The 25,602-nt window shown below is 35.9% G+C and overlaps 2 long non-coding RNA genes and 1 pseudogene across 11 annotated transcripts in view; 1 reads left to right on the top strand and 2 right to left on the bottom strand.

The window, feature by feature from the left end:
• LOC129060295 (uncharacterized) overlaps positions 1-15,838 on the top strand; it is a 31,477-nt gene extending 15,639 nt beyond the window's left edge. For 2 of the 6 annotated variants that reach the window (XR_008526881.1, XR_008526882.1), the window contains exons 5-7: positions 4,266-4,895; positions 10,752-10,918; positions 14,905-15,838. This is a non-coding gene — a long non-coding RNA (uncharacterized LOC129060295). Of the gene's footprint in view, positions 1-2,516; positions 2,574-4,265; positions 4,896-6,546; positions 6,606-10,617; positions 10,664-10,751; positions 10,919-14,904 lie in introns of all 6 variants that reach the window. The other 4 variants (XR_008526884.1, XR_008526886.1, XR_008526880.1 and 1 more) reach the window with 4 other exon arrangements.
• The window catches only part of LOC129060294 (uncharacterized), a 34,100-nt gene that overhangs the window by 5,584 nt on the left and 2,914 nt on the right, over positions 1-25,602 (bottom strand). The window contains exons 3-10 of one of the 5 annotated variants that reach the window (XR_008526874.2): positions 20,079-20,188; positions 10,846-10,974; positions 10,614-10,771; positions 7,734-7,894; positions 6,302-6,416; positions 4,807-5,037; positions 4,661-4,725; positions 2,719-2,802 (exon numbers count right to left, since the gene is read on the bottom strand). This is a non-coding gene — a long non-coding RNA (uncharacterized LOC129060294). Of the gene's footprint in view, positions 1-2,171; positions 2,803-4,660; positions 4,726-4,806; positions 5,038-6,301; positions 6,417-7,733; positions 7,895-9,431; positions 9,509-10,613; positions 10,975-20,078; positions 20,189-25,602 lie in introns of those variants that run through there. The other 4 variants (XR_008526876.2, XR_008526873.2, XR_008526875.2 and 1 more) reach the window with 4 other exon arrangements.
• Positions 4,221-5,140, bottom strand: PONPYGV1R-PS1958 (vomeronasal 1 receptor ponPygV1R-ps1958 pseudogene; annotated as a pseudogene).

Below are 25,602 nucleotides of genomic sequence, written 5' to 3'. Positions count from 1 at the left end.
GGCTTCCAATCTTTATCTGAAGGTCATGAATTTATTTTTGTTCCATGATATTTCTGGCCCAGAACCTCCAGTGTACTGTTAAATAGAAGTGGTAAAAATATATTCTTGTCTTGTTTCCAAACTAATGTTCTCAAACCCAGGATTTCAACATTATGCATGATACTAGCTGTAGGTTTTTAATAGATGTCTTAAAGCAGGTGTAAAAATTTTGCTTGTGTTTCTAGTCTACTTAGGGTTTTTTCATAAATGGGTACAGATTTGTCAAATGTTCTGTGTTTTTCAGAATGATCATTTTGATATTTTATTGTTTTATTAAGCTGTATTATATTGACTGATTTTTGGATGTTAAATTTGCATTGTGAGATAACCCCTCTTGGTAATGGTGTCCAATAATTTTCATTTGTGACTACATTTATTTTGTTATTATTTTGTGGATTTCTGTGTCAATATTGATAAAGGATAATAGTCTATAGTCTTGTAATGATTTTTGCCTGACTTTTGTCTGGGTAATACTGGCCTCATGGAATGAATTGGTAAGTTTCTTCTGTTATTCAGTTTTTTTTTTTTGTGGGGGAGTCAACTAAAAGACCTGGTTTTAACTCATTATTAAATATTTGGTCAAATTTACAAGTGAAACTATCTACTGAGCTTTTCTTCATAGAAAAAGTTTAATCTCTTTAATTGTTATGGGTATATTTATGTATTCTACTTATTCTTGAAATTACTGTAATAATGTTTGCATATTATCCAGTAATCAATTTCTAATTTGTAGCATCCCATCTTTTTATATTTTCATTGCAATAAAAAGTAAAAGAAAGAATAATGTGGAAAGACAAAGATTTTGGCAATCCATGTTTCCACAGTGTCTCAAGGCCCTCTGTTGTAGGGAGGAGATTATTGTACTTGTTGCACTTAATATTCACATATGTTAATGAAGTAAATGGGGCCCATCATCTAAAGTAAATTAGAGAAGTTTGCAAAATGTTTAACCAAAATGAAAGTTTGTGCCTACCTCTCTTTTAATCAATATTTACACTGGACGGGAATATAAATTTGAATAAAAACAAATACAAAATGATGCAGTAAATAAAGAATGGCATGAAAAGATAAAAACCTAATATATCAGAGTTGTTTAGTACAGTGGCACAATCTCGGCTTACTGCAACCTCCCTCCGCCTCCCAGATGCAAGCAATTCTCCTGCCTCAGCCTCCTGAGTAGCTAGGATTACAGGTGCCCGCGACCTTGCCTGGCTAATTTTTTGTATTTTTAGTAGAGACAGGGTTTCACTATGTTGGCCAGGCTGGTCTTGAACTCTTGACCTTGTGATCTGCCCACCTTGGCCTCCCAAAGTGCTGGGATTACAGGCGTGAGCCACCACACCCAGCCTAGAGTTGGTTTAAATTTTTTTAGAGACAGGGTCTCTGTTGCTCAGACTGGAGTGCAGTGGCAAAATTATAGCTCACTGCAACCTCAAACTTCTGGGCTCAAGTAATCCTCCCACCTCAGCCTCCTGAGTAGCTTGGGTCTACAGGCACTTGCCACCATGCCAGGCTAATTTTTAAAATTTTTTCTAGAGATGGGGTCTTGCTATGTTTTCCAGTCTTGTCTTGAACTCCCATGTGCAGTCCCACAGCAGCATCTCAAAGTGTTGGAATTACAGGTGTGAGCCATTGTACTGAGCTCCAGAGTTGTTAATACTTAGGATATATGTTTTAGGCACAATTCCAAGCCATTTGTGTGTATATATTTAATAACAAAGAGTTGAATGTATAACCCAAAGTTTCATGTAAGTGAGGAATTTATACCTTTGTAATCATATTAGGTGACATTAAAATCATTTTAGAGGCCAGGCACAGTGGCTCATACTTATAATTCAACAGTTTGGGAAACCAAGGTGAGAGGATAACTTGAAGCCTGGAGTTTGAAACCAGGCTGGGCAATGTCTACAAATTAAAAATTAGACATGGTGGCATGCACCTGTCATCCCAGCTACTTGGGAGGCTGAGATGTGAGGACCGCTTAAACCCAGGTGTTTGAGGTTATAGTGAGCCATGACTATACCATTGCACTCTAGCCTGGGTGACAGAGTGAGATCCCATCTCTAAAACAAACACACAAATATCAGAGAAAGAACTTTTCTTGTAGAAAACAAATAAATGAATACAAAGAGTGTTAAATAACTTTTTATAAGTTGTACTGATCAGGTAGACAAATATTATCTTTAAGCACTCAAAAGAAAATAAAATAATTTTGAAATATCATAGAAGATTATTAAAATCTCAAGAGTTTAGGCTTTAAAATGTACCACTAACTTTATAAAAGCAAAAGTCTTACATGTGATATTTTCTAAGTACCATGAAATGGCAATAGAAATAATCATTTAAAGTGTAACCAACCAAAAAATAAAGAAAAGAAAAAAGTGTAACAAGTAATATATAACCACGTAGTAATTTTTTAAAGATCATTTTAAATAACTACTAGAGGAAACAGAATCCAAATGTGGTTACTTTTACAGAGTCAGAGTATTGCTAAGAAGGAGGAATTTTGACTGGAGCCAAATGACTAAATTCAGGTAATTAAATCTAACAATACTATCTTAATATTAAGGAAAAACAGTAATTCTAGCCATAAACATGTATTATTCCTTTCCATGGAGGATTATCTTTTAAAAGTTTCTGCAGTATATAAATATACATTCACGTAATAATAAAAATTACCCTGCACAATAATCCCAGCATATGGTAGATATTGGCGGTGGTGTTCTAAATGAAGAACCTTGAGATTTCCAGTGAGACATTATTCTGCAACAAAATATCAACGTGAAATATTTTACTTATGGATGCATGGTGAATATTTGATGTTTTAGAACAAAAAGGTATTTACAAATCTAATTTGATGCAAACATCTGGAAATACTCAGAAGTTACAAGAATTCATAAAATACCCACCAAAGCTAATAGAAAACATGGGACCTTCCAGGACGAGAAGTAAACTGAAAGAACCCAGAGGAGAAATCAAAGTGAGAAACCAGTGCCCCCTTCAGGTACTGGATGATCACAGGGACCTCAAGACTGGGGATTATTCAACTACCTTCTTGGAATAAACAAAGAAAGTTCTGATTAAAGTTATTTCATGTAAAATCTCTCAAATACAAAACCAAAATTATTTTCAAATTATAATTTCTCACATACTGTGAAGTACAAAAGAAGCTAAGCTACCAAGATGAAGAGTTAGAAGAAATTAGACATCATACAAAATTCAGATATTGAAAATGTGTTTAAAATGTTTAAGTGAAGTAAATGGTAAAAAATAGAAAATGAAAATAATTTTGGCAAAGTAAGAAACTATAAACTGAACAAGTGTATTTGGAAAAGAACCATGAGGAAGCTGAACAACTGAAAAATAAATTCAATGCACAGTGTTTGGGATTAGGCTGAACTGATAAAAATAATAGTGAATTATAATATTTAGAAGAATAAATATCACCAGATAAAGAAAAGGTAATAAAAATATGAGTATAATTATGTGTATTAAAGTAGAATAAAAACAATTAATTCACTAGAATACATAAAATAATCACAGTTGTAAAACAATTTGCTATTTTCTAAAATTGTAAACCAGACATAAATCCTCAAATGTATAATTGTACTATACCAAAAAGATATAAAAATACAACTCAACATAAGTAAGTCAACTAAAATACTAAAGATAAGCAGAAAACTTAACAGAAGTGTGAGAAAGAAAAGTGAAACCACCTACAAATGTAAGAGCAAAATGTTGAAAGCCTGTGTAGAGTCAGAAAGCAGAGAAATAGTGCTGAGAAAAATTATTATTGTTCTTATAACTGGATACCTGGCTAAAATATCTTTAATGAATTAGGGTAGCCTAAACAAATGTGTAGAGTAAAACATTGGTAGATTTTATAAATAAGAGGGGCTTCTTAACGATGTAACTCAAGAAGACAGAAAAATTTCCCTGTATAAACTTTACAAAATCAAAATGAAATGTAAGAAACTTCTAAGACATATGGGACATCAGTCAAAGTGGACATCAAACTTAAAAAAACACCCAAGTTCTTGGCAGCATCAGTTTCAAAATTATTTAGATATAATAAAAGTCTACATTTACACCTTTTAGTATTAATTAAAGTAAGTTATCTGCTACTAGAATGATTTAACTGATGGCAGAAGAACCCATTTTTCAGAGAATTGTTTTTATTATTAATTTATTTTAAATCTATGACACTTCTGTTGTATATTTTTCAGAATATTGGTTCTTCTTTTATCTGAACTGAGGAGCACCAAAGGACTGCTCACGGCATAGGCATTGACTACCAGACTCTGAACTTGCTGGTTGATCAGGCCATATGCCCACAACATTGCTGAGGAGAAGGAGATGATGAAATCCACCCAATAGATGACCACAGAGAAACTTGCCAGCAGCAGTATGGTCTGGATGGTCCTTTTCTCAGGGGAAGCTCCTGGGGAAGGACCTTTGCTGTGAAGGTGGTGGGATCACCTCTGATGCCTGAATAAGAGAGTCAGCATGTATGCACTTGAGAACAGCATTATTCCTACCAGGAAAACATCCCTAAATCTTGTCAGAATAAGAAATGTGGCCCTGATGATGAAGCTCATGGGGAAAATTGAGCAGTACTTACCTATATTCAGCACATTTATCTGGGTCACATTGGAAGCAGCTACAGTGTAGAAGATCCTGTTACTACTGAAAGACAAGTTGAGGAACCATAAAAAGAAGAAAACATGGATAATGTAATTTGAAGATTTATGTTTAAACCTTGCCTACCAGGAGGTGCTGGAGCTGATGGTGATGGCCTGGAGCACGCTCAGGAGGCAGATGGTACAGATGGAGAGGCCCCACATCGCCCTGCTCAGGTAGGAAAGTGCCTTACACTTGAAGTCATTCTGGAAGTTCAGTGATGCAAACAGGTGTGGAGACTGCAATAATAGTGCAATGAAGAAGTTCACTATGTGGACGAGGGTCAAGTGACAGATGATCAAGTCAGTGGGTTTTAGTCTGTGATCCAGAAGGAGAGTGAAGATGTGGAAAAGGAGGAGAAAAGTATTGGCTGAGATTCCAACAGCAACTTGTAAAACAAAGCAGTGTTTAACAGTAACATAAATGGTACATATGTACATTGTAGTGGCAAAGAGGAAACATATTTGTATATCTGAAAAAAGGTTTAGACATCATCAGTGCTGTTCTATAGTTAAAATTATCACAACTATGATTATGTTTATTTCTCCCAATTATTAACACTTATGATGTGATATAAATTATTAGAAAATACTTCTTCAGCATTATATGTATTTATTTACACAATACTTCAATATGTGTGTGAGACACTATACATATATATGTCAGCATTACATATATATAGAATCAGCATTACTTTTATGCCAAGCAACATATATATAATGTGTTTGTGCATAATAGTTTGTTTTGTTTTATAGAGACAGCATATTTCTCTGTTGCCCAGGCTTGTCTCAAGCCCTGGGCTCAAGTAATCCTTCTGTCTCGGCCTCCAAAAGTGCTAAAATTACAGAAAGTAGCCACCATGCTCAGCCTAGGTACACACATACATATATACATATATACCTAATATATGTATACATATACAGTAAGTGATCACTTAATGTAATCATTAGGTTCCTAAAAACTGACTTTAATCAAAATGATATACTGTGTAATGAAGCCAATGTAACTATAGACTAATAGATATAAACAGGTGCTAAGTTTCTATGGAATAAAAAATACTTTTACACTTAAAATTGCACATTTCCAAAATCTATCAATGATATTAAGTGATGATGTAGTGTATGTAAAACACCAGCATATCCACTATCATGTCTATGTAATGTACTCATTTTCTATGCTCCTGTGGTTCTTGGCCTTACTCTTTAGAAAACTTTGCTTTCCTATTCTATATTTCACTGTTTAATATTCAGCACACACAATGGTGACAGGCATCTATGTGACACAAAAGTGTTTGTATGGCTGAGCTGAAGCAATGGTAAAAGAACCACCATATGCTAATGGTAAAAGAACCACCAAAACACGCAACTGGAAAACAAAGAATGTCCAAGTGAGTCTTTGTAACATGACATTCATTTCAGCCTGCATGTTTCTGTTTTCTCCAAATTTGTATGTTAAAAGCAAACCACCAGTGTAATGGTATTAGAAGGTAGGACCTTTGGGAAGTAGTTAGGACATTTTCAACAAAAGCCCTAATAAATGGGATCTGCGCCCTTCTATAAGAGGTTCTAGGGAGCTGGCTCACCTTTCCAGTTGTGTGAGGACACATGTAGAAAGTGCCATCTCTGAACTAGGACACAGGCCCTCACCAGACAGTAAATCTTCCAGTACTTTGATCTTGAAGTTCTCAGCCTCCACCACTGTGAATAATAAATTTATGTTGTTTATAACCTACCCAGTCTATGATATTTTGTTATAGTATCTTGAATGGACTAATAAGACAGCATCGCTCTGACACTTTCTCTTCTCTATTTCTCTTTCACATTTCAGGACCCTTGTGATTATATTAAGCTCACCCTAGTAATCCAGGATAACCTCCCTGCTTTAAAGTTAAGTGACTATAACCTTTATTCCATCGGCAATGTTATTTCCCATTGCTGCATGACCTAATATATCTGCAGTCTGGGGATTAGGATGTGGACACCGTTGGAAAAGCATTAGTCTGTTTATCACCAATCTTATTCACTATTTTTATTAAATATTATTCTGGCCGTCTTCTAATTTACTTTAAATTTGAGAGATCCATTATATAAACTATTTTCATCTCAGAAGAAAATTGTTAAAATCTAGCTTTCAATTTTTGGAAAGACAGTCACCATATTTCTTCTCATTTTGACGTCTGTGAGGTTGTATCGAAATATTTACATGGCGATGCTATTCTTGAGATTTTAATGGAGGGATAGCCTCCCATGCCTTTAAAAATATTTAGATCTTCTATGGAAAAGATTCTTTTTTGAAGTTTAATCAAGATGTTTTCACATTAGAACCTTTTGTAAAATTTCACTGAATAAGTTTGCAATGATATTATCATGTTATTTTTCTAGATGCAGGCATTACTATTTCAACCATATAAATCAATTTAATGCTGAGAACAGTTTAGCTGATGACACCAATAAATAAATAATGGAAAAGTGCATAGGCATTCAGATCGTTTCCCTGAGATGAAAGAAAGTTTACTTATGTTTTCAATGCAGACATTCTGCTAGTGTTCTTGGCTTCAACTCAGAAGGTCATATCTGGTGTAGAATATTGCTCTAAAACTGACTAATATGTATGAACATATAAAGAAAATATTGTATATTTTGTTAAATTGTTATAACACTTTTCCTACATCTTAATCTACTGAAGGAATACATTTATCTTTAATACAAAAACCAAATAACTGATAATTACTACCAACGTATGGAACCATGCTAAGCACAGTTGATTTCTACTGCTATGTGGGAACAAGTGTAAGATTAGTATAAAGGCACAATAATTTCCACATTTTAAGAATCACAGTCCAGTACCAGTAAAATAATATTTGGGCACGAACCACTAATATATGTGTAATCATTTAGTAACTATATATGAATTATTTTACTAATATACTGCATCTATCACGTCATATCCCCAAAATAGTAAAATTTATCACATAAAAGAACATAGATAATAATGTTAATATTTTCATTTCTTACCTCACAGGGTATTTAGCTCATGACCACTAACTTTAGCTCCCTCTTTCTAAACATCACATACCACAAAATGAATGTATACATTAGATTTTAAAATGTTGGCTTTCTTGAATGTGACTCTCAAGAGCATTAGTGTTCAGCCTGGACAGGAGAGCACCATGGTTCTGTGAATTAGAGTTCAGAGAATAAAGCACAACACATAGTATTTAAACTTCAGGTAAAAAATGAATAACTACTTCAGTGTATGTATCTCCAAAGTATCACATACAAATATTACATTCAAGTATGCAAAGTATTTCATAGTTATGCTAAAAAGTTACGGTCATCTTTCTGAATTTCAAACTTAACTACAACTTGAATTGTTATTTGGTGAATCTGGAAACCCCACCATGAAAGAATTATGAAATTTAGATAACATGGTTAGTATCATAAAAACAAAATAGAAAAAAACATGAAAGTCATATCGGTCACAGTATAAAGGAGAATTTGCCTCTAACAGCTGCCTTAAAATACATAAATCTGAATGTACATCTCAGCATTTACTATTAGCAGTGACAACCAGATTGTTGGCCTGAGCGTGAAGCTCCTGAGCACTCAGATAATGCAGTTAAAGTTCGTTCTTAGTATTATGGCTTCACTGTAGGCTATCTTAATATTGTAAATTCAAAAGCAAGAACATAAGCACAGATAAAGGTGGAGAAAATAGCACCATCAAACAGACTAGGTACAAAAGTTTTCTAATGTAGACATCCAAAGTAATAGGAAAACGTGTTCAAAAGTAAGAAGCTATTTATAATATCCTAAGTGCTATTATGCATAAAAAATATTTTGGAGAAAATAAAATCTGATAAAATCTATTTTCTCATATTTATAGTAATATATTGTCTCATATTTATAGTAATATATAATTTTAGAGTTTTATCATCTTATAAAGCATATTATTTAATACAGTTCTTTGTACTCTGCCTTTATGTATGTGTGTGTTTTGCTTTATTATTGTATTAATTAATGGCATTATTTTGTTAGTAAATTTTTCCCACATTCTATGAACAGCATTGCACAACCTATTGCTGTTCTTGGACAGCATAAGTCATAATGAAGTTTTCAGGTGACAAGGCCAGGGTGAGTTTGTTAACCCAATGGCAATATTTGGCAACCTGACAAACATAGCTGACAGCAGCGGGAAGTAAAACACCTTTCCACCTAGATTAATTCCACAAAATTACCTTTATGAAATGCATAAACGGTGAAGAATAAATATAATAAACATTAGACAGTAGTGAGTAACTGATAAAACAGCTACTATTTTTTCTTGGAATTTGAAATTAGTGTAGGAACAGCTAGAAACACAGTGCTGCTGACAAGGAAATTATAACTTAAAGACATTTAATTCTCAGCTTTCCCAAGGAAAGGAGAAAACAGAATAAAAAAGCAAAAGTAGGAGACAGAAAAACACACAAAATGTTTGACCACAAATCTTGTGTTATAAATTTTGGGAAACCCTATAAACCTGTTTGGAAATATGTTTTTGTAATCAATACAACCTAGAAGATTCCAGCGAAATATACAATTCTTATGTCAAAATGCTTATGTGGTGTTTTAGTATCAGATATCTGCATCACAGTAATGAGAAGATCGTAGTCATACCAATTGCATTCAACTGGAGAATTTGGAGGAAAGTGGAGGGCATGCCTTGTGTACCTGAGGTCTCCGATTCAGGAACAGTCAAGGTCCTTCTCTTCCCAGACATTGTCTCCACTATGCAAGGAAGCCAGGGGCTTTCAACACAAATTATTTTAAGACAAATTCATTCAAGTTCAGAAATATAGCAATTGTCCACTGAGTATGTTCCTTAATATTTTGATGCCCACATGGACCACAAATTTATTTTATCATTTGTTCCTTTCTGTGTTTTACTTATCCTAATTTCATCCTCTCTGTTTTCTATTTTAAAGAAACACACATACTTGATGACGACATGCCTGCTGAATACAATGATTATTCGTGTTTTTAAAAACCAAATTTACTTGTCACATTTTGGACTGTGTTTTATTGAACACATTGCAGTTGGTAGTCTTCAGAGGTATAAGCAGAAATACTAAATCAAGAGGATGTTTTATAATAAGAAAATACCATTGTTTTAAATATTGCAAATTATTTTCTCATCAGAAAATAACCTCACCCAAACTAATACACAGAGTACTTTAAAGTTTTGGTTTACTTAGAAACAATACCATACTAAAACAATTTACTTTAGGAAAAGATTTCAAAGCACACTGAGTATCACCTCCTCCCCATTTATACAAGGTTACAGTAGTTAGCTCAACAGAAATTTAATAAACAGCAGAACATTATATTTTCAGATAGTTTTAATATCACAAGAAAAAATCTCTATTGGCAATTACTATAATGAAATGAAACAAAAGAATCTGGGTATCTGCTAAAATCTTATTACTGTAAAATGTTAGACATACCTTGTGTTTTTAACATCCTAATTTGAAACAGTTCTAAAATATCAGAATTATATAAAGCAATCTTCAAAGTTTAAAGCAAGAAGTATGACTAAATAATTTTATTAGTTCAGATTTCTGTGTTTACAAATTAAAACTTCACATAAATGCAGAAAGTTGTAGTTCAGCTAATTATATTGAGAGTTCAGCTATTATATTGAGAAAAGTCAAATGTATACAAATTCAAGTAGAACATCCCAAAATCTAAATGTTTTTCTACGAATCTATAAATTTATTACTTCATAAGATTAATTATTTTGTATCTGGAAACACCTTCTTATGATAGTTAGAATTCAATGAACCACAGACTGAAATTATTAGGAGCTAATTCTAACAACTAGCTAATAAAATTCTATCTCAATTCACCACTCACCTAGACTTGTGAGCACCCACTGTTAATGAAACTGAGAAGCAGACACCCAGGTGAGTCTTTGGAGTGAGTCTGTGTATGTGAGATCAGATCCAACAAGCGGTTATAGGGAAGTGATGTTGTCAACTCATCTCCCTCCAGGCCTACAATTGTCATGTCGCCTGTAGAAAAAGGATTAAGAGCAGATGTTGAGATTGGTGGAAAAAGGAGCCACCAAAGGGAAAAGTGAACTTACCTATCTGAGGAGGAGCAGCTGGGTTCCACGCTTTTCGTATCTGAAGATCACTTACACAAGTCAACTTTGCCTGGTGAGTTGATCTCAGTATTTGTCAACAAAACAGGATTCTCCTAATAACACTCCTGTCTAAGTAATGAGAACGTCATGTCAGTCTTCCCAGTGTGACTCTGGTGATTTAAGAATGTTTTCATAGTAAATACTGAAGTTTCTTATAGCAGTAGGAAGCCTTGCACCATGATAATTTTCTTTTTTTAATTGGCAAAAGTAATTGTGTATATTTATGTGGTACAATGTAATATTTTGATTTATAGGAAGATCCAGTCAAGCTAATTAATATATCACCTAACCAAATTGCTAACAATCTATTCTTTTAGCAATTCTGAAATATACACTATATTATAAGAACTCTGGTCATCATTCAGTACAATAGATCACTAAAACTTCTTTCCCCAGCCTAACTGAAACCTGTACCCTTTGATCAACATCTTTGCTATACCCATTCCACCCCCACCATAGCCTCTGGTGATCACCTTTCTTCTCTGTTTCTATGAGATCAACCTTTTTAGCTTTTATATATGTGAGATCATACATTATTTGCCTTTCTGTGCCTGGTTTATTTTCACTGAGCATAATGTCCTCCTGTGTCATCCATAGCCATTCAAATAAAACAATTATTGTAATCCAATGACTTTAGGGTCCCAGCTGGACTATAACTACCTTTTTGAGAAAGAAAAAAAAGTCTCCTCTGACTGACATTCCCAGATATAGTGCTCTGTTCTCCAGGTGACACAGCCCTGCTCCAGGGTACCTGGCATTGGAATTCGAATGCAGGCTGCATTTTAACACTTATTTCCCCCACCTATTTCATCAATTTTCTTTATGGAGGGTAGAAAGGTTCCATCTATTCAAGCAACACCAAGGGTTAGGATCGGCAGTGTTCTTTGCAATACAGCTTATTTAGACATGGATTTCTAAATGGCCATGCCTCCCATGGTGATGTGTTCTGTCAACCCCAACCTTCAGTCTCCTCGGTTCCTTTTACTCAAGAGCCATTGGATCTCACATATCCAGCAGGAGAACATCCACATTTTAAACACTATTCGGTTTTGATTTTGTGACAACAACTAGCCACATCTTTGTGTAATTAACTCTAACTTTAACCTTAATTGTTGTTATGACTATCATATATGTGGCCCACTTTCTTAACCAAACACTATCTTGTGTTAAAGTGATTTCTTTTAACAAACCAATACATTTTTTTACCAGGGTACTAGATCAAACTGTTTAGTTTTATTTTGAAGTATCTCTCTCACATTTCATCTCTAATGCTCAAGCAAACAGTTCCCACACTCAACACCCGCGCTGCAGACTTCAAATGTTTGCAATTATATGTCTTCCTGCTTTCTCCAACCCGGTACACTATAATCAGCTACTATCACTATGTTATCATTGACAAATCCAGCTAACTTATTAGATCTTATTTGTTTGCCTCCTCCTCTCAAACTTCTCTCATTTCAAATGAAATAAATGGTTTCTAGTATACTTCCCCAGCACTTGTGTCTTTATTTGTGCCTGACTTTTCTTTCCTTCTTCCAAACTCGCTGGACAGTACATATGTCTGAATAAAGCACTGGGCTGTGGCTTATTTGGAAAGAACCTGGAACTGTGCAATAAATAGATGCTTGTAGTAAAAAAAAAAATCTGAAGCAGATTCTGATGAGTTAAAATGTATGTATTAAATCCTAGACTGACCAGTAATTAAATAACTCAAAGAAAAAAGCCATATAGATATTAAAATATAAGATAAAATGTATTTACTTAATGCAAAAGAAAGCAGTTAAGGAAAGAAAAAAATGAGACATGTAGAAAACAAAATTTAGAAACATTAAATATAAAAGTACTCAACAATCAACATGCAGAGTTTGCCAACTGGGATGTTAAAATCAAGAACCAACTCTGGCCGGCATGGTGCCTCTTGCCTGTAATCCCAGCACTTGGGGAGGCTGAGGCAGGAGGATCACCTGAGGTCAGGAATTTGAGACCAGCCTGGCTAACATGGTGAAAACCCATCTCTACTAAAAATACAAAAGTTAGCCAGGCATGATAGCACATGGTGGCGATTCTCCTGTCTCAGCCTCCCAAGTAGCTGGGATTACAGGTGTACACCACCATGCTCAGCTGATTTTTGTATTTTTAGTAGAGACAGGGTTTCGCCATGTTAGCCAGGCTAGTCTCAAACTCCTGACCTCAGGTGATCCACCCACCTCGCCCTCCCAAAGTGCTGGGATTACACGTGTGAGCCACCGTGCCCAGCCAGAGCATGCTTTTTATCTATCATTCAAGAACTCAGAGGGAAGATGGCTATCTGCAAGCAAAGAAGAGATAGTTCGCTGAGGAATTGAATCAGCTGGCACCTTGATCTTGGACTTTTCAGTCTCCAGAGCTACAAGAAAGAAATACCTATTGTTTAAGCTACTAAGTCTATGGTATTCTACTATAGCATCTAAAGGATACTAATACAGATTTTGATATGGAGAAGTGGGGTCCTGATATAATAAACACCTAAATGTGTAAGCAGCTTTGGAACTGAATGATGTGTGAAGGCATCAAAGAGTTTGGAAGTGCATATTAAAAATATGTAATCAAGCTGAATTGTGATGAGGGCTCAGGAAGAAAATACAACTGCAGAGAAAGTTTTCATCTACTTAGAAAATATGTGAATAATTTTGAAGACAATGTTGGTAAAAATATGGACATTAAAGGCCAATCTAATGAGGTATGAGACAGAAATGAGTAACATTAGAAACTGAAGAAAAAATAGCCACAAATAAAATGAAATACCTAGGAATGTACTTAATCAAAGAAGTAAAATATCTGTATAATGAAAACTATAAAACACTGATTTTTAAAAAATTGAAGAGGACACAAAATTTTTTTTTAAATTTGCTCTTTATAGATTAGAAGAATCAATATTGTTAAAATGTCTATACTGCCAAAGCAATCTCAGTTTCAATGCAATTCCAATCAAAATACCAATGACATTCTTCACAGAAAAAAGAACAAAATTCTAAAATTCATGTGAAACAAGACCCAGAAAAAAACTAAATAAAACAAAAAGAATAAAACTAAGGGAATCACATTACCTGACTTCAAATTATACTACAGAGTTATAGTAACCAAAACAACATGTAATGTGTATATTATTTACTGTACAAAATAACACAGGAGGTAGATTGTTCAGAATTCATATGAGATAAGGTTAATGATGAATAATGAAGATTGTCAAGAATTCATATGAGATAAGGTTAATGATGAATAAATGAGCAAAATAAAAATGATGATGATTGGGATAATGTCAAACAGTTTAGAATGAACATTGATGATGTGAGGTATATTGTTTCTTCCAGACATACAAAAATGTTTCTTCTATGTCATTAAGATGAAAACAATTTTTACTTATGTTGTCATTAACAAGTGCCTTTATTTTTCGAGTTGGCATTGGATTATTCGTCAACACCATTTTTTTTCTTTCAAATCTTTACATTTCTTCTGGATCCCAGGCCTAAGTTCCATGACTTGCTCATCTGCCACTTGGTCCTCAGTCATATTCTAATGCTCCTTACTGCAGTGGATTTTTTTCCTCAACATGTGTTTGAATCACTGAATTTGGGAATGGCTTTAAATGTAAGCTATTATTTTACACAAAAAGGGTGATAAGAGGCATCTCCCTCTGTCCCCCCTGGCTCTTGAGTGTGCTCCAGGCCATCACCATCAGTCCCAGAAACTCATGGTTGGCAAGGTTTAAACATAAATTTACAAATTACATTACTAATGTTTTCTTCTTTTTTTGGTTCTTCAATTTGTCTTTTAGTAGTAGTCTAATCTTCTTCACTATGTATTTTTCAAATGTGACTCAGACTGATCTACTGAATGTCAGTAAACACTGCTCACTTTTCCCCATGAACCTCATCATCAGGGAGTGAAATTATCCAGGGATGCCTTCCTTGTCAGAGTTATGCTGCTCTCAAGTGCATTCATGTGGATCCTCTTTTTCAGAAATCAGAAGCAATCCCAGCTCCACAGCACCAGCCTCTCTCCAAGAATCTCCTCAGAGAAAAGGGCCACCCAGACCATCCTGCTGTTATGAGTTGCTTTGTGGTCACGTATCCTATGAACGTTATTTCAACATCATCAATCCTGTTATAGGTGTATGACCCAGTTGTCCTGAATTTCCGGAGGCTTGTGCTCAATGCATATGCCACTCTTAGTCCACTGGGACAAATTAGTTCTGATTTAAAAAAAAGTATTCTGCAGAATTGTAATTGATGTGCCACCAATTCTAACAAGCTATTGATGAAAAACATTTTCTGAAAAATAGTCACATGCTATTATTTAAACTGCTCAAGTAGCTCATTTTTTATCTGATTTAACCAATGTGTATAAGATCACCTTTTAAAATTATATATGAATACTTCTGAAGCTGATATTACTAAGGACTTTAGAGCTCGCTAAGTTCAATGTCTACCATAAATTGATATTCTCATATCAAATCTTTTTCTCTTTCATTTTAATTTTAACTTTATATTAGTAAATGTTTCTTTTTTCTTAAAAGGTACTCTTAAGCTCCTGTTGGTAATCAAATCTCTCAAAATTTTAGCTTTTGAAAATATTTTAATTTACCCCTACTTTAATAAGTAGGGATATTATGGTATTATGTAGGGGTATTAGGTATTATGACTATTCAATTGTATCTTTAATATCATGCTTCCTCATTAGAATTTTCCTGATTCTGTAAAAATTATGTCAAGTTGGATTTTATATTGAAAATCTAGAATTTATTTAAAAGGGTCTAAATAAAATTTGCATGTGGCTAGACATTAGTTTGGTTACACTTAATTTTTCCATTTTAATTGGGATATGATTGACAAATAAAAATTGTATAAGTTGTATCACCTTACATATATGTTCTAATAAAGTTATATATTGTGAAATTATTAATATAATCAAGCGAATTAACATGTCCCTCACACCTCACCTAGTTGCCTTTTCCTGGTGTGGTGAGACTATTTGAGTTTTATTTTCTTAACAAAGTTCAAGTGTACAATACATTATTAATAACTATAGTTATAGAACAAAAGGCAGCAGAAACCTCTGCAGACTTAAATGTCCCTGTCTGACAGCTTTGAAGAGAGTAGTGGTTCCCCCAGCACAGAGTTTGAGATCTGAGAACGGACAGACTGCCTCCTCAAGTGGGTCCCTGACCCCCGAGTAGCCTAACTGGGAGGCACCCCCCAGTAGGGGCAGACTGACACCTCACATGGCCGGGTACCCCTCTGAGATGAAGCTTCCAGAGGAACAATCAGGCAGCAACATTTGCTGTTCAGCAATATTCGCTGTTCTGAAGCCTCTGCTGCTGATACCCAGGCAAACAGGGTCTGGAGTGGACCTCCAGCAAACTTCAACAGACCTGCAGCTGAGGGTTCTGATTGTTAGAAGGAAAACTTAACAAACAGAAAGGACATCCACACCAAAACCCCATCTGTACATCACCATCATCAAAGACCAAAGGTAGATAAAACCACAAAGATGGGGAAAAAACAGAGCAGAAAAGCTGAAAATTCTAAAAATCAGAGTGCCTCTCCCCCTCCAAAGGAACGCAGCTCCTTGCCAGCAACAGAACAAAGCTGGAAGGAGAATGACTTTGACGAGTTGAGAGAAGAAGTTTTCAGACCATCAAACTTCTCTGAGCTAAAGGAGGAAGTTCGAACCCATCGCAAAGAAGCTGAAAACCGTGAAAAAAGATTAGACGAATGGCTAACTAGAATAACCAGTTTACAGAAGTCCTTAAATAACCTGATGGAGCTGAAAACCATGGCACAAGAACTACGTGAAGAATGCACAAGCTTCAGTAGCCAATTCGATCAACTGGAAGAAAGGGTATCAGTGATTGAAGATCAAATGAATGAAATGAAGCAAGAAGAGAAGTTTAGAGAAAAAAGAGTAAAAAGAAATGAACAAAGCCTCCAAGAAATATGTATTTGTTTTTATTCAAATTTATATTCCTGCCCCATCTAAATATTGATTAGAAGAGAGGTAGGCACAAACTTTTATTTTGGTTACATTTTGCAAAGTTCTCTAATTTACTTTAGATGATGGGCCCCATTTACTTCATGAACATATGTGAGTATTAAGTACAACAAGTACAATAATCTCCTCCCTACAACAGAGGACCCTGAGACACTGCAGAAACATGGATTGCCAAAATCTTTGTCTTTCCACATTATTCTTCCTTTTACTTTTTATTGCAATGAAAATATAAAAAGATAGGACGCTACAAATTAGAAATTGATTAGTGGATAATATGCATACATTATTACAGTAAGTTCAAGAATAAGTAGAATATATGAATAGAACCAAAACAATTAAAGAGATTAAACTTTTTCTATGAAGAAAAGCTGAGTAGATAGTTTCACTTGTAAATTTGACCAAATATTTAATAATGAGTTAAAACCAGGTCTTTTAGTTTACTACCCCCACAAAAAAAATAACTGAATAACAGAAGAAACTTACCAATTCATTCCATGAGGCCAGTATTGCCCAGATAAAAGTCAGGCAAAATCATTACAAGACTATAGACTATTATCCCTTATCAGTATTGACATAGAAATCCACAAAAATAATAACAAAATAAATGTAGCCACAAATGAAAATTATTGGACACTATTACCAAGACGGGTATCTCACAATACAAATTTAACATTCAAAAATCACTCAACATAATACAGCTTAATAAAACAATAAAATATCAAAATGATCATTCTGAAAAACACAGAACATTTGACAAATCTAGACCCATTTATGAAAAAACCCTAAGTAGACTAGAAACACAAGCAAAATTTTTACACCTGCTATAAGACATCTATTAAAAACCTACAGCTAATATCATGCATAATGTTGAAATCCTGGGTTTGAGAACATTAGTTTGGAAGCAAGACAAGAATATATTTTTACTACTTCTATTTTAACAGTACACTGGAGATTTTGGCCAGAAATATCATGGAACAAAAATAAATTCATGACCTTCAGATAAAGACTGGAAGCCTATTCAGATGACTTCCTGTATATAAAAATTTCTAGAAAATTTGGCCAGGCATGGTGGCTCACACCTATAATCCCAGCACTTTGGGAGGCCGAGGCGGGGGGATCACCTGAAGTCAGGAGTTCGAGACCAGCCTGGCTAACATGGTGAAACCCCGTTTCTACTAAAAATACAAAAAATTAGCCAGGCGTGGTGGTGTGCGCCTGTAATACCAGCTACTTGGGAGACTGAGGCAGGAGAATTGCTTGAACCCAGGAGGCGGAGGTTGCAGTGAGCCAAGATCACGCCATTGCACTCCAGCTTGGGCAACAAGAGTGAAACTCCGTCTCAAAAAAAAAAAAGAAAAGAAAAGAAAAAAAAAATTCACAAATGCTCACTATAATAAATGAGTTAAGATTGCATGATTTAAAATAAATATAAAAATATTAATAAAAATTCTATATACTAGCAATGAACAATCTCAACATGACATGAAGAAACAATTCCATTTACAATAGTTTCAAAAGGTAAGGCTGATTGTGGTGGCTCACAGATGTAATCCTACCACTTTGGGAGGTTATGGCAGGAGGACTGCTTGAGGCAAGGATTTTGAGACCAGCTTGGGCACACACAGCAAGACCCCATATGTACAAAAAAATTTAAAATCCATGGAATGTGGTGGCATGCACCTGTAGTCTCAGGAGGCTGAGACTGGAGGATTGCTTGCACTTAGGAAGTTGAGGCTGCAGTGACCCATGATTATGCCACTGAACTCTAGCTAAGTTGACAGAGCCAGACACTGCCTCAAAAAAAAAAAAAAAAGAAAAAAAAGAAAGAAAGAAAGAATTAATTATCTGCAGAAGATTTTAAGGCTCTGCTCCCAAATTATAAGGACCTACACCAGGCTTTATGTATAGCAACCTATCAAAGATACAACAGCATTCCTGTCTCCCAGTCACACCTCAAAAACCATTGCATCTGCAGTCATATGGCACAAGTGGCAAAGTAGCTTGCATTGCACTCTGGACTTTTTGCAGGGCCTTCTATTATTCTGTGCTCCATTTAAAAGTAGCAGCTTTTCATTACATTCATTGAATGGGCCAGGGTATCATACTCAAACTAGGAATGGGTTTCTCATAACCCAAAGAAACCTGCCAGGTCTTGTGCCTTTTTTTGATGTAGGAGAATCTGTACGTAACCACTTTTTCTTCATTTTAAAAGGTATATTATAACATGCCCCATATTATTGGACTCCTAGAAATATCACTAGCACAGAAATGAGATCAAACAGAGACCTCTTGTGGGGGCCCATGGGCACACAACCATAAAAGTTAAAAACAAAAACAGAAACAAAGCAAAAAACAAACAAACAAAAACTTTAGTTTCTTTACACTGTGAACAAATGTACATTAAAATGTTGTAATAAAACAGTGACTAAAAGTAACTAATGTATTAATAGTCAAACACCGTGATGCCATGTCTGAGACTCATAAATATTTTCAATTCCATGCTAGCAACACTAACTTCGGGGGACAAGCCCCTAGCACAGCAGTTGTTAACATACAGTTGCTCTGTGTGCAGTAGCAGTGGCCTGTCTTAGGCCAGCAACATCACATACATACATACATCTTTGTCACCACTCTAAAGCTTTTGAATTCAGATATGAGATACTTGCTTGACTGCTTCAGCATATAATGTTGTAACACACACAGCATAATGAAAAAGCTCTTCAAAATTTATGGTGTGAAGAAAAATAAATATCCTGAGTTGTTTTTCATTAATTCAGTGTTGAAGCCCTGTTTCTTCTGTATTACACATGTGAAGTATAATTTTGATAAATTTATTAGTGGTGAAAAATCATTTAAGGAGGAAAAAATGATATAAGTTGAATGATAACTCACACATTATTTCTGGCTGAGAATTTGAGGAGGTGGAAGTGGAATAATGTCTCTATTTTTGGCAGGAGCCTCTGAGAATAAGTGCAATGGGTTAATAAGGCGGAAGGGCCTCAGGGTGCTAATTTCTTCTCCCTTTGCCCAGAAATGAGCTGTGACATCACTCAGGGCTTTCTCCTTCACATGCTCCCTTTCTTTGCAATTGATGTCACAAAGATCTGCTGACACTCTCTGTGACAGAGCTGTTTGGAACTTACCTTGTGACCCCATTGTGAGCTGCTAGCTCCCATCTCCCCATCCAGAGAGCAGCTCCTATTGCCGATCCCCAAGTGCAGGTTGCTCTGAGCTTCTGTCCTCCTTGACAAACCTAGAAATGGGAAAGAGAGATTTTAGGGTGGGACTTGAGCCATAATAGACCCAGGGTCAGTCTGTGGCATAAGAGCTGCACCTCAGCCTAGAGCACATGCCTAACATGCTCATCACCAAATGTTCAATCAAGGACCCTCTGGGGCACATTGTCTAGGCTGATGTATAGCTCTTTTGATGCTGACTTTCTTCTTGAATGTATTTACCACAGTCCCTGATTCAGAATAGTGCTCAATAAATAGCATGTTTCCTCTTTTTCCTGCCAGGGAGTTTAAAAAAAAAAAAACAAAACAGCTACATGGGAAATTATAGAAGAGAAAGAGGTTTATGATTGAAGTGAGGGTCAGGAACTTTTGTGGATGAGGCAGATTTTAGCCAAGATTTGAAGGACAGATTCATTCATTCATTCAACAGATGCTGCAATATACCTGATATGTTTCAGGTATTTTAATGAAATAAGAATAGGGCTGGGCATGGTGGCTCACGCCTGTAATCCCAGAACTTTGGGAGGCTGAGACGGGGGGATCACCTGAGGTCAGGATTTCAAGACCAGCCTGGCCAACATGACAAAACCTTGTCTCTACTAAAAATACAAAAATTAGCTGGGCGTAGTGGCGTGCACCTGTAATCCCAGCTTCTCAGGAAGCTGAGGCAGGAGAATCGCTTGAACCTGGGAGGTGGAGGTTGCAGTGAGCCGAGATCATGCCACTGCACTCCAGCCTGGGCAACAGAGAAAGACTCTGTCTCAAAAAATAAAAATAAAAAAGAATATAACAGTGACCACCATCACAAGATTTTCAATCTAGTGAGGCCGAGAAACTTCCCCGAAATCATCACACAAATATAAACTTCATGAGAGCAAACTCAATGTCCAATAGGAAAATGGAAAAATTATGAAATATTCTTTTGATTTAATGTTATATAGCTACTGAAGTTGTTTCAAATAATTATAAAATGATCATAAGAACTGTTATATTCTAAAAGTATGGTATAAAAGTACAGGATAATTCTTATTTTATAAAAAATAAATGCGTATTTACCTCTGCATGGAGGTGGTTCTATGCCACACTAACCTGTGGTTATCCCTGGTGATGATATTAGAAAGCATAGACCACATTCTCTTAAAAGAGTAAGGCTGTAGCCAGGAGGCAAGTAGATTTGTTTTTCCACTGTTTGAATTTGCAATTAGATACTCTGCATGCTTTAAATGTAATGGAAGTTGTGATATATACTTGTATTCTTATGGTAGGTTGTTCCATTTTGGTTTTGATGTTGGGGAGGGATAAGGTGAAGGTCCCTGCGGACTCTTCTTGTTCAGCGGGACACGTGTGGTCCTGGGGAAAGCCGTCACACAGTGGGCTCTGAAAAAGGTGGCCTATGGGCACTAATTCCCTTTCAGTCCCTGCCTAAGCAAGATTCATCTTCCTCTGCCTCCTTTTTTATTTCTTTTCTTCTATTGTCTGGTATTTTTGAAGATAAAAATTTGTTTCCAAAGGGGAAGTTCCAGAAATTCTTCCAAGAATGATGGAAGTTTGATTTCCAAGTGAGTATTCCTGGGCAACTGATTAAATCCCTTTGTCAATACTAAAAATCTGGATTGTTCTGGATTAGTTCCACCATTTCACCATGAGAACTCCCTCTTCTATAATCCCCACCAGAAATGACTGCTTTGCTTGAAAGCTTTTCCCTGAGAAGTCAGTGGTGTGTTACTCCTTTATCAGCTTAAAAAAATAATTATACATTTCTGGGATTTTGTTTTGTGTCCCTGTGTTTTTTTTTAAGCAACTGGTGTTTTCAAGCTAAAAATCAGAAGTATTATGGAAGTACTGATGATGTACTCAGAGGAAAACAATAAAGCATATGATTTATTTGTTATAAGATGTAAAAGTTCTAGAAGATTTTCCTCTGATTTGTAAATTTTTTCCTCTCAAGAAAGTTTTTCCTTATGTTTTATAATTTCTTTATCTTAAAGACCTGCTGGGTTACTTAAAGTATGATAGTTCTGTTGTTGGAGTGAGGATAATGCTGCATTCAACCTGCCTTTTGTGGCATCTTGCTTACCCTACTTTGCAGAACAGAGATACCAAGAATCGGCCTTATGAAGCTGGGGCTATTTTTGCATTGTTATTTCAGAGATGCTGAAAAGACTTCTGACTGATTTCCTAATACTCAAAATGATACAGTAAGGGACTTGGGAGTTTAGGTCTTAAGACATTTCTTCATGAGTTTCTGTTAAAATCTAAGATAAAAAGTAGCTGCCTTGAAGAATCTTACCAGGGTTTGCTGCCAGCCAACTGAATAACTTATTGGAGAAAGGACTCATGACTCCTGGGCCTGAGGGACAGGCAGACAGGGAGATGGCTTCAGCAAGGACTTTCCACAGGTGACCCTGGTTCTGTAGTGACAGAAGCTCCTGTTGCACAAGGTTGTAAAATTATTCAGAAAGAGTAGGGATAATGCACTTACATTTTACCTGCTTTCAAACTCATTGACAAGTTACTTCTGGGAATTATTTTTTCTCTTCTCCAGTAAATTTATAATCTATCTCATTTCTTGTCTTTTCTGCCAACCATTGTATTTTTTTAGGGACAGTTGTGAGAAATAAACTATGATTTCCTATCACAGTGCTTGTTATAATTCCATTCTACTTTTCTGTGAAAATGTGCAACCTTCCAACTCTCGGTCATCATCTTTCCCCTTTCTCAATTCTTATTTTGCTTCTTGCAAGTGTTTTTCTTTTCTTTTCTCTTTTCTCTTTTTTTTTTTTTTTTTTTTTTTTTTTTTTTTGAGACGGAATTTTGCTCTTGTTGCCCAGGCTGGAGTGCAATGGCGTGACCTCCACCTCTTGGGTTCAAGCAATTCTCCTGCCTCAGCCTCCCAGGTAGCTGAGGCTACAGGCATGCGCCACCGTGCCTGGCTAATTTTGTATTTTTAGTAGACACGATTCTTCTCCATGTTGGTCAGGCTAGTCTCGAACTCCCAACCTCAGGCAATCTTCCTGCCTGGGCCTCCCAAAGTGCTGGGATTACAGGTGTGAGCCACCATGCCTGGCTGCTTCTTGCAAGTTTTTGAACATGTTAGTGAAGAAGCAGTTGAGTCATTTTGTGAAATAAATTTCCATTTACAAACACAGCAAGATGACACATTCATGGACTCCAAACATAGGTAGAACTGTCCCTCCTTATTTCTGCATTCCTGGATTCAACAAATGCGAATCAAAAATATTTTAATAAGGTTTCTGTACTGAAAATTTACAGAATTTTATTTTTCTTTTCACTATTCCCTAAACAACACAGCATAACAAAAATTTAGGTATTAAAAGTAATCTAGAGAAGATTTAAAGTATGCAGGAGAATATGCATAGGTTATATGTAAATACTATGCCATTATATATAAAGAACTTATACATCCATGCATTTTGGTATACAAGAGGACTCCTAGAACAAATCCTCCAGAAATAGCAAAGAAATATGATAAAGAGTTTACAGTGTTCATAAAACTCTAGCTGCTTACTAGAACAGTTCGATGAAATAAAAGGCAGACTGGAAACTGCCCTTGGCCTGTATGGCTTGGCTGGCAGCCCCTGGCTTGCATGCCCCTTCTAGCAAGATGCACGTTAAGGCCACTATGTGCAGCTGAGGGAGAGTCAGGTGGCTCTTCACCAGGAGCAGATCACATCCTTCTTTTGTCTTCACCAGGAGCAGATCACATCCTTCTTTTGTCTTCACCAGGAGCAGATCACATCCTTCTTTTGTCTTCACCAGGAGCAGATCACATCCTTCTTTTGTCTTCACCAGGAGCAGATCACATCCTTCTTTTGTCTTCACCAGGAGCAGATCACATCCTTCTTTTGTCTTCACCAGGAGCAGATCACATCCTTCTTTTGTCTTCACCAGGAGCAGATCACATCCTTCTTTTGTCTTCACCAGGAGCAGATCACATCCTTCTTTTGTCTTCACCAGGAGCAGATCACATCCTTCTTTTGTCTTCACCAGGAGCAGATCACATCCTTCTTTTGTCTTCACCAGGAGCAGATCACATCCTTCTTTTGTCTTCACCAGGAGCAGATCACATCCTTCTTTTGTCTTCACCAGGAGCAGATCACATCCTTCTTTTGTCTTCACCAGGAGCAGATCACATCCTTCTTTTGTCTTCACCAGGAGCAGATCACATCCTTCTTTTGTCACCTTTCTGCCTCTTAAGAGTGTCATGCTGAGAGGCATGCCTTCTTGATGCAGAAAAGAATTTGCTGGCAAGCTCTGCCAAACATCCGTTTCCATGTACTTCCTATGTACCCACAGTTGCAGATCATGGGAAATTAGATAGTTTATCAAAAACAGCTTTCACTTTTTAAAATGTTCCTTTTTAGTTTTGGTTGAAAAAGACAGAAGACACAGTCCTAATTTCAGAAATGAAAGAGGATCTATCATTACTGATCCCATGAAGAATTAAAGAATAATAAAGAAACATTATAAACCACTCTTTGCCCACAAATTTGATAACCCAAATGTAATAGACAAATTCTTTGAAAGAAACAACCTACCAGAACTCACACAATAAGAAACAGACAATTTGAATAGTACTATGTTTATTAAAGAAATTGGGTCAATGATAAGTAACCTTACCAAATAGAAAGTACGAGACCCAGATGAGGTAACTAGTATATTTATGCAAATATTTAAGAGAAATTATTCCAACCCTCTACAATCTCCTCCAGAAAACAGAAGCAGAGTGAATACTTTCAAACTATTCAATGGGGCCAGGATTACCATAATGCCAAATTCAGACAGAGACATTACAAGAAAAAAATGCAGGACAATATCTCACATGAAGAAAGATGCAAAAATCCTCACCAAAATATTAAGAAATCAAGTCCAAAAATGTAAAAAATAATTATATACTGCAACCCAGTGAGATTTATTACAGGCATGCCAGGCTGGTTCAACATTTGAAAATAAATTAGGCTAAGTGTGGTGGCTTATACCTGTAATCCTAATGCAGTAGGAAGCCAAGGAGGGAGGATCACTTGAGGCCAGGAGTTCAAACTAAGCCTGGGCAACACAGCAAGACTCTGTCTTTTAAAAAAAATTAGTTCATCATATTAAGTTTTAAAAAGATAAGATTTCATCAATACATTCAGAAAAATCATTTGACAATATTCAAAACCCATTCATGAGAAAAACTCTCTGCAGACTAGAAATAGAGGAAAACTTCCTTAATTTCATAAATAATGTCTATTAAAAAAACCTGCATCTGGCCGGGCACAGTGACTCACGCCTGTAATCCCAGCACTTTGGGAGGCTGAGGTGGGTGCATCATGAGGTCAGGAGATTGAGACCATCCTGGCCAACATGGTGAAACCCCATCTCTACTAAGATACAAAAAAGTAGCCGGGCATGGTGGTGCATGCCTGTT

This window comes from Pongo abelii, chromosome 6, assembly GCF_028885655.2.
Source record: "Pongo abelii isolate AG06213 chromosome 6, NHGRI_mPonAbe1-v2.0_pri, whole genome shotgun sequence".
Classification (NCBI taxonomy): Eukaryota; Metazoa; Chordata; class Mammalia; order Primates; family Hominidae; genus Pongo; species Pongo abelii.
This window is presented reverse-complemented; position numbering and strand designations above follow the sequence as displayed.